This window comes from Coturnix japonica, chromosome 13 (genome assembly GCF_001577835.2).
Source record: "Coturnix japonica isolate 7356 chromosome 13, Coturnix japonica 2.1, whole genome shotgun sequence".
Classification (NCBI taxonomy): Eukaryota; Metazoa; Chordata; class Aves; order Galliformes; family Phasianidae; genus Coturnix; species Coturnix japonica.
In genome coordinates, this window is record NC_029528.1 from 121,568 (window position 1) to 130,929 (window position 9,362).

Sequence of the window (9,362 nt, forward strand, 5' to 3'; positions counted from 1 at the left end):
AAAAAAAAAAAAAAAAGAGGAGGAGGAAGGCTGAGGGTGGAGGCTAAAATCCATAGAGATACTGACCCAGATGCATGTGGAGGGACTGCCAGCACAGTGTGCCTTCAGCATTCAGGGAAAGGCTACAGAGGAAAACATGGAGTCACCAGAAAACCCGCACACATCTCAGCAGTGATGGCCAGCTGCACAAATGCTATGCAGCAATCCGTGCCATGCCAGCTGTCACCATACACCCTTCGGGAAGCATAATTTTTGCTCCACACAGAGCACTTGACCAAAGCCGGTGTTCTTAGAGCACACCTCTATCCTGCCCACAGTCTTTTAGCCAGTGAACTGACTCTTTTCCAAAAAGTAATATTCTTCCCTCCCCCACACCATCCACAGGACAGACAATTTGATAAGGGCCGCTATCCAGAGCAACCCAAACAAGCTCAAAAGGCAGACCCACATAAGCCTAATGAAGTTCAGTAAAGCCAAGTACAAGGTGTAGCACTTGGGTCAGGGCAATCACAGATACATATACAGACCGGGAGAACTTGCTGAGAGCAGCTCTGCCAAGAAGGACTTAGGGGCTTGCAGACCAGAAGGCCGACAGTATCCTGGGCTGCATCAAAAGAGGGGTGGCAGCAGAGCAAGGGAGGGGATCGTCTCTGTCTACTCAACCATTGTGAGGCCCCGCACGGAGTACTGCATCCAGGTTAGGAGCCCCCAGCATAAGAAAGATGTGGAGCTGTTGGAGAGGGTCCAGAGGAGGGCCACAAAGATGATCTGAGGGCTGGAGCACCTCTCCTACAATGACAGACTGAAGATGCATGGCTTGTTCAGTCTGGAGAAGGCTCCAAGGACGCTTCACTGCGGCCTTCCAGTACTTAGAGGAAGACTGACTTTTTACACAAGTCTGGTAGCAATAGGACAAGGTGGAATGCTGGTTAGAAGCAGCTCCATCTGTGTCTGTGCAGATGTACACAAAAATTAGCTCACACAATGTTGACTGAAGCAGCCTGACAGCCTACACATGGGCACTGTGGAGCTATGGAGTAGAGTTGCTGTGCTTGTATATTGCAGCTGATACTTGCTTTGTTGCAGAGTATGACCCTTAAGAAAGCTTTACTCCCAGAAGATGGTTCCACATTAATTTATCAGATCTTATTCAACAAACTCCATCTGAGAGCAACAGAGTCTGAAGATCATGCTTGTAAGGAAAAAATTAAAAAAAATACGTTTCATGTGCATCCTCTGGAGACAGTAGGTAAACATAGTATTGTTCCTCATAGTATTATCCAGGCAGCCCTGTTAGGCACCTCTAGGCTGAGGTGACTATCAGGTAAGCCTACCCCCCCCCCCCCCCCCCCCCCCCGCATGCACCCAGCAAGGCTCAGGGCTTCTGTGCACATGTGGGGAAGGGACCCACCAGGTGGCACTCCCGCAACAATACTGAGGACCATATTCACTATCTGGTGCAGCCAACTGCTATTGCAGCATATCCCACCTCAAGAAAAAAAAAAAGAAAAAAAAAAGAAAAAAAAAAAAGGAAATAAAGACAGCTCTTTCTTGAGAGATGGCCTAAACAGAAACTTCAGAGTGCAGCAGAATATCTAGTGTTCCTGAGCTATCTTAATGCTGCATGATGGGGTTTTCTTCTCCCCCACAGGGTTTTAACTAGGCTACAGACTCCAGCACAGACACCCCCGTGTACATGTTCATCAAGCAGACTTGGTTCTTGGTTCAGTACTCATTTAATGTTTTACTTCCAGGTATCTGTCCTTCCCAACCACGTGGCCTCCCAGTGCACAGGGCCCTAAGGATCTAACTCGAGTATCTTCCATTTAACTACAGTGTACCTGGCCTGCTATAAAACAGGAGCATGAGCATACCTGTGATGGTGCCTCAGCAACTGACACAGCTTCCTTTTAGCACGGCTTTGTTTTAAAGAACAAAAGAAAAAACTGCCTACATATTGCAACAAAAAGTAAGAGGGACAGCTTTGGCTTACATGTAGAATCTTAACTTCTCACCTACTAGCTAAACAGCCTTAGTGTTAGGGACCACGTTGAACATGCAATGCAGTCTCTCCCCTTACATTTATGCTGACTGACCTTCACCTCTATGTAGAATTATTATTCTTATTTTAAAGGCCTGTGAATAGTGTGCATGGCAAGTTATCCTCCTAGGCTGCCAACATTACCTTGCTGATAGTTTTTAAGGCCATTAAATACTCAGATCCTAAAAAGAATATGAGAGAAAGGAAGAAAACTGTGAAGGAGAGGGTTTTTTAAGGGCAAAGAAAGAAACTAGAAATCACAGAAACCTTGTTACCAGGGTCAGAAAAGGCAGAGCCATATGGACACAGAAGCTCTGCTGTAGTCCAAAGTCCTGCCATGTGGGAGTGGCTCATACCTAGGCCTTTCCAGTTAGACTCTAAAGTACCTAATGCTGTTGATAAGATTTAGAGTAAACATTAGATCCTGTGCAGCTGCCCTGCCATATTCCCATTTGTTTTACAAGCAGAGAGAAGAAAATGTGGGGGAGTACTGAAAATAAAGCCCAGTCACAGGAGACTGCCACCTCCAATGCTGCCTTTCACTGTGCTGAAGGCAATGAAGGTGGCAGCAGGGTGCTATCACTGATCTTTCCTACTAGGGTGCTTGGAAGTCCTGTCTTATAGTTTGATGCGTATAGAAACCCAGCCAATTTTCTTGTGGAAAGCAGAAGCAGGGCTGCTAAGGAATCAAGGGAAAATAGTTTAATACATGTTCTGTCACTTCTTCTCACATCTGTTTAAGTAATTTGCCAACCTACACAAACAGTAAAATATTTAGATCCCATTATTTTTCTGTAACAATATTCAATATATGTGCCTCTGGACAGCTGCTACCCCTAGGGCATTACAGTGTCTTCCTAGTTCTGTCTTGCCATTGCCACATCCACAGTTCTGTATGTTAATTTACCTTCACCTGGGAGAAAGAGAAAGAAAGCAGCTGCTGTGACAACGTGTGGCATTATTAAAGTTAATTGTTTGTTCTATGTTCTTGTCTCTGGAAAAGTAAAGGAGATGTAAGGTGGTATAACAGCGCTCTCAGAAGGAGCTCCTTTGCTCTCTTGAAAAAATTTAGCTTTCCTTTTACAAAGAAGTTTTCTTAAGAGCTGCTCATTACTAGAGTCTGTCACTTAGACACATGCACTCTAACCACTGCCATGACTAGCCAGTGGGAAGGGCTTCATAGTCTCTAGTCCAACATCTGTTCAAGGCAGTACTACCACCAACACAAAAGAAAGTTGCTACAGCTTTTCGTACAAGTTTTGAAAGTGTTTAAGTAATGCATCTCCAACACATCTGCAGATAACCTACTCCAGCACTGCACCAACTTTGTTTTTGCACAAAAGTCACAAGCAAGTTAAATGCCTATGGGTGACAAACACTGAGGCAGCAAAAGGAGTCTTATGATTGGTATCTACTATAGGCCACCTGATCAGTCAGAGCCTGTTGATAGGCTTCCTACCTCCAGCTCCACAGATTTCCACAATCACAAGTGCTCACCCTGCTGAAGGACTTCAGCCACCCAGAGATCTGCTGGAAAAGTAACACAGCAAGCTGCAGGCAATCTAGAAGGCTCCTGGAATGCATGAGGATAACTTCTCGAGTCAAGAAAATGACAGCCCCACCAGGGGGGATGCAACATGGAAGCTGTTGCTCACCAATGTAAATGAGCTGATTGATGACATCAGGATTGAAGGCTGCCTGGGCCATAGCAACCATGCTATGGTTGAATTCATGCTTCAAAAGGACATGAGACAGGTGAAGAGTAAAATTAGGAAGCTAAACTTCAGGAAAGCTAACTTCCAGCTCTCCGGGGAGTTAATCAACAAAGCACACTGGAAAACTGTCCTCATGGGCATGGGTGTGGAGCAGAGCTCACCAATCTTTGATGAGGGCACAAGAGCTCTCCATCCCCAGGTGTAGCAAGTCAGGAAAGACGGGCAAGAGACTAACAAAGCTGAACTGCACCTACTGGACAAAGTGAAGAGTAAGAAGAAAATTTGCGGTCAGGGAAAACAGGTATCATGGGAAGAATATAAGGAGGCAGCTATGCTGTGTAGGGATGGGGTCAGGAAAGCCAGTACCCAGCTTGAACTGAACTCAGCAATGGATGCCAAAAAGCAAGAAAGGCTTCTACAGGTACCTCAACCAGAAAGGGAAAGTCCAAGAGAGCATAACCCAACTAGTCAATGATACAGACAGGCTGGTAACAACAGACAAGATGAAAGCTGAGGTACTTAACCAGCTTTTTTTGCCTCCAACTTCCCTGATAACTGTTCACCGCACAGCCCTCAAATACTTGGATTAGTAGGAAAGGATCAGGGAAGTAAAGTCTCTCCCACTGTAAATAAAGATCAGGCTTATGACTGCCTGAGAAAAGTGCATATTCAGAAGTCTATAGGTTTCAATGAGAAGCATCCCAGAGTCTGGAGGGAATTAGCTGATGTAGGTGCCAAGCCACTCTCTATATTATTTGAAAAGTTGTGGCAATCGGGTGAAGTTCCTAGTAGCTAGAAAAAGAGGAAACATCACACTTAGTTTCTAAAAGGGTATAAAAGAATGACCCTAGGAACTACTGACCTGTCAGTCTCACCTCTGTGCCAGGGAAGATCGCAAAACAGATCCTTTGTGAAGCAATACTAAAACACATGAAAGATAGGAAGACCATATAGGAGAATCAGTATAGCTCAACCAAGAGCAAATCCTGCTTGACCAAATGTAGCAATTGGACAGATCCATGCAACAGAAAGGGTGTTACAACTGAAGTGCAATGATAGAAGGACTAGCACAACAGAAAGGTGCTATAAAGAAAAGACTACTCATGCATATCAAATGACACAAGGTTTGCAGGAGAAAACTCCACCAAAGAGAAATCTCCAGAAAGAGACCTTTCCCTGGTGCCAGTCGGCCCTTAAATGAGGTCTAAGAGAGGTGCAGCCCTTCTGGTCACACAGCTGAATTGCCTTCACCTGTGCTCCCAGGGCTAACCTGGTCCTTTCCCCTGGTGCTCAGTGTTTCAGGCTCTGACTCAACAGTTCCCATACAACCAACCTAGCAACCTTCTCTGATGATGTAATTGCATCAACGGATAAGGCAAGAGCCACTGATGATTCTATGATTCCTGGCCAAAATAATTTTCATAGTATCCAGTCTGAACCACCCACATCACCAACTGTGGCCATGACCACTTCGTAAGTCATCTGCCCATTATCAGCACGGGTTTGGCTTTGTCATTGTAGCAGAAATGCTGAGTCATTGCCTGAAGCAGTGATTGGGCACCTGGTGGGAAGTCGGGGTCAATTATTTTTACTGAAGATGTAGTCTATATGTTGAGTTATATGACTCTTTATCCACACCTAAATGCCTCTGATATTCTCACTGGGAATGATACTGAGGCAAAAATACAAGAGCAGATTTGAATGTTTTCTTTGTTGGAACAAAAGAGTTAAACTATATGAGCCATAAGTGGCCAAATATTACAGGTACAGAGGCAGAAAACTATAGGCAACTGCTTTGTCTGTCAAGACTGAACCATAATCAACCATGAGTAGCCAGAGCTGTTTAGGGAACCAACATTCATGCTAGGAAATGGAAGAGGTTTTTGTTTGGTTTTCTATGAATACAGACATTAACTTCTACAGAACTGTTTACTTTGGGTTAATATTTCTGTAGTGTACAGATGTTGATATGCGCTGTGAGTGTCTGCTGTCTGTCACCAGTCCGGCAAAGAGCAGAGTGTGGCGCTGTAAATATTAGCCCAGGCAGAGAAGTATTTGCACAGCCTTCCTCTGTGCTGCCTCTTGCAGTAGTACTCCAGCATGATAGCACTCCTCACAAACAATCAGCTGTTGGAGTCTCAGCATCTTCTGTATTGTGAAGTGGCATGCTCTAACTCTGACTCAAAAAGCACTGCAGTGATCAGATCTTGCAAAATGCAGTGAAATCACCAGTGTACATCTCCTTCAGAACACTGGTACTACATAAAATAAGGTACGCTAAGTACCTTGGTGTAGGAAAACAAGCAAAACTAGTTAGAGCAGCATGAGAACCAAGGACACAAAGAAGAGCAAAAGCGAAAGGAATGGCTCATAGCTCTGACTGGATTAGCACCCACATGCTAAGGAGTTAAGGAGTGTTTGTAGAATACTCCATTGCCACATAAATGTGGATGGGAAAGTTGTAGGGGTGAGTGGGAAAGCTAAAAAAAGGAAACTTGTGAACGTATGTAAGTGATGTGAGAACTTGTAATAAATGATCTGGATCATTCACATCTGAATCCATACATCAGACGCTGCACCTCAGCATACAGAACAAACAATACTTGTTTACTCAGTCTCACTCTTCATTGGCAGTGGCAGTCCCAGATGCAGAGAAGAAATGGCTAGCACATCACTGCTGCATGTTCTAGTACAGTGCTATATAGTCATCTCAGAAGGAAATTAAGATGTTGTGCTCTTGGTTTGTTCAAAAGGGCTCCCCAATAAAGAAAAAAAAAGGTCCATTGCTGTTGATTTAAACAGATGAGTGTGAAACGATATCCTCCTGCAGGTACCACAGGGATTTTCCAGACACCAAAGAGAGGAACAACAGATAAAATGGCATCAGCATGGTAAACAGATTCCCCATTCCACAAATGATTAGAATTCTATGATTAGAATTAGCATAGATGTATCCAAACCTTGATAGAGGAAAAAACTTGTACTGTGCCTAGTTCTTCATAAGCTGAAAGCAAAATGGAGAAGACTGAGATCTTTTTAATGAATTTCAAGGAACATCAGAAAGGTCTGTCTGGATTTTTCTTGGGTAAACTGTGGAGAAGTGTGAAAACTGAGTTGTACAGCTATTGCAATGACTAGACATCCACCAGGACTACCCTGTTCAACCTGAAATATGCAATCACTCCCATCAGAACCCTCATCAAAGTTCTTGTTGCCACAGGAAGTGCAGCAAAAGGCCTTTGTTCATGCTCTGATCCTGACTTCCTGGAAGTTTCTTTATGAACTGTTCAACACAAATGCAACAGGTAGGCAAGTGGTATGTCAGAGTTGTGAGTTAATAGTTATAAATAGTTATAAAGTTCATCAACATTGTCAGCCACCCTCACGACTATGCACATGAAGGCATTTGTCTGCCTTAGAGTGAAAGTGGATCAACATCATCTATTCCTTTATGGGCCCCAAAACAGATAATACAAAAGCCTGTTTACCCAAGGTGAAGCACACCAGGCTTTTTTTTTTATTTTTCCAATCCAATACTGAGCCAAGTGTATTAGAAAAGCTGAAACATTCCAGTTTTCAGAGTTGCTGTTTGTAGAAAGAAGAAAGAAAATGCAGTATTAGACAAAGACAATAGAGAATGTACTATAAAAATCATTTGGATAAAGCACGTGTGGTACATGCAGTACTTGGAATAGACATTCTCTCTAATTAATCAGCAGCTAGTCAGATATCCCCCTTTGCTCCAAAGCATGCTGGAGCTTTGAAGATGTAACAAGTTGGTGTGAATGCGAGTAAGTATCTATTATACTGAGGTGAAAAGCAAATAGACACTTCAGAGGAAAGAAGTAATGCTCAGAGTTCTTAGCTTTTATGGTGAACTCTTATAGAGATTCATGGAATGACCTTGGAGTAGACATTGCTCTATGTCCCAGTTTAGCAGTCTGTTAACAGCATATTGATTTCTCAGTTGCAATGTAACAGTAAACTAATTTCAGTAATATCTTTTTTTCTATGAAGTTGTAGGCTCTAAGATTTATTTTTACAGAGTTCACTCCATATGAATCTATTTATTCTAATAGATGCCACCAAAATGTTAGGAAAGTCATTTCTACTTCTTAACAATATGTCAGCTGGTTCATAGAAAAAAAAACAGTTGAGATAATGTGTGTTCATGTGCATACAGGAAGTAAAATTATTTCTATTGGGGTGGTTTGAGATGTCTTCTGCATGAGGTTAGGTGTTAATATTTTCCACTAGAGGCTGTTGGATTGTAATCTGCACTGCAAAGACGAGATGATCCTCCATACTCATGAATGATGAAACAAAAATGAGAAGCAAAGTACAGCTGTATTCCAGAGGGAAGGTAAGGTGGTGAGGAGAGGAAAAAAGTGCCTCTCTGCTACACAGGAGGCTCGAATCCTGGGGGGTTGGACTCAATGATCTCTAAGGTCCCTTCCAACCTGCACGAGACTATGATACTATGATGATGTGTTAGTTTTGCTGCTCGTAGTGTACCAGGGTAGTGAGAGAGTTCCTGCGACTGCTGTAAAAGCATTTGCTCTCTTTGACTGATGATTTTCAGTGTAATCATCAAAACCACACAACATCCCTGAGGATGAAATAATTATGAAATGGGCAATGCAAATCTGATGCCCAATCAGCTTGCATATAGCTGTCCTCTTCAGTCTCAACACAAATCAGGAAGGGCATAATTTACCTCTGAGAATAAAAGCTGAGGAAATGTTTTTTTCCTGGAGTCAGAAGTCTATCTTCTTGGGATCAGGGCTCAGAAGTAGGGGAATGCAGCTTTTATAATAACACTGGCTCTGGTTCAAAAGTAACTTCGTGTCTACTTGACCATGACATTACTGAACATTTCCTTTAGCTCTTCTGTCATAAGATCCCATTACAAATACATGTGCAGAGATGACACACTCCAACCAGTTGCTGGGGAACAAATGCTCTCTTGACTATGAAGAGTGTGACTGCACAGCTCTGAACTCAAAGAATTCACAAGCAAGTTGACTTCCTTGGTGAATTTGAACACATTTGTTCCTCAAGATCCCATATGTAAATAGTAGCAGTTATCTAGAGATTGTATTTGAGAGAAAGTACCTGAGTGATGGTAAAGTCTTATGAATAGAACAGTGGTTACTGCAGGAGGCACTGACAGGACATTAAGTACAAATCCATGGGGACAAGAAAGAAAGGAACAAAGTGACTGATTTCTGCATGTGTTTAACTCCCATACAACCCTGAAACTACACACAGGATTATGGCTTTCATTCTGGGCAAGGTAAGATATTGACAAAGATCTGAGAAGAATTTACTTCCTATATTTCACAATTCTGTCAGTTTCATTTCAGGATGCTGTGGTTCTGTAACTTGGTTCGTGTTGCTATTCCACATCAGAACATAATGTGGGATAATGGGAGTTAAGGAGACAAGTTTGGGTTTTTTTGTTGTTTGTTTTTGGTTTTTTTGTTTTGTTTTGTTTTGTTTCTTTTCTTTTTTGGTGGACTGCCTTCAATGGGCATGAGAGGAGGGAAGCGGCACCAGAGATAAGGTTGGGAAGGGGACAGGTTTTTCTCGGTTCCCTGCGAGGA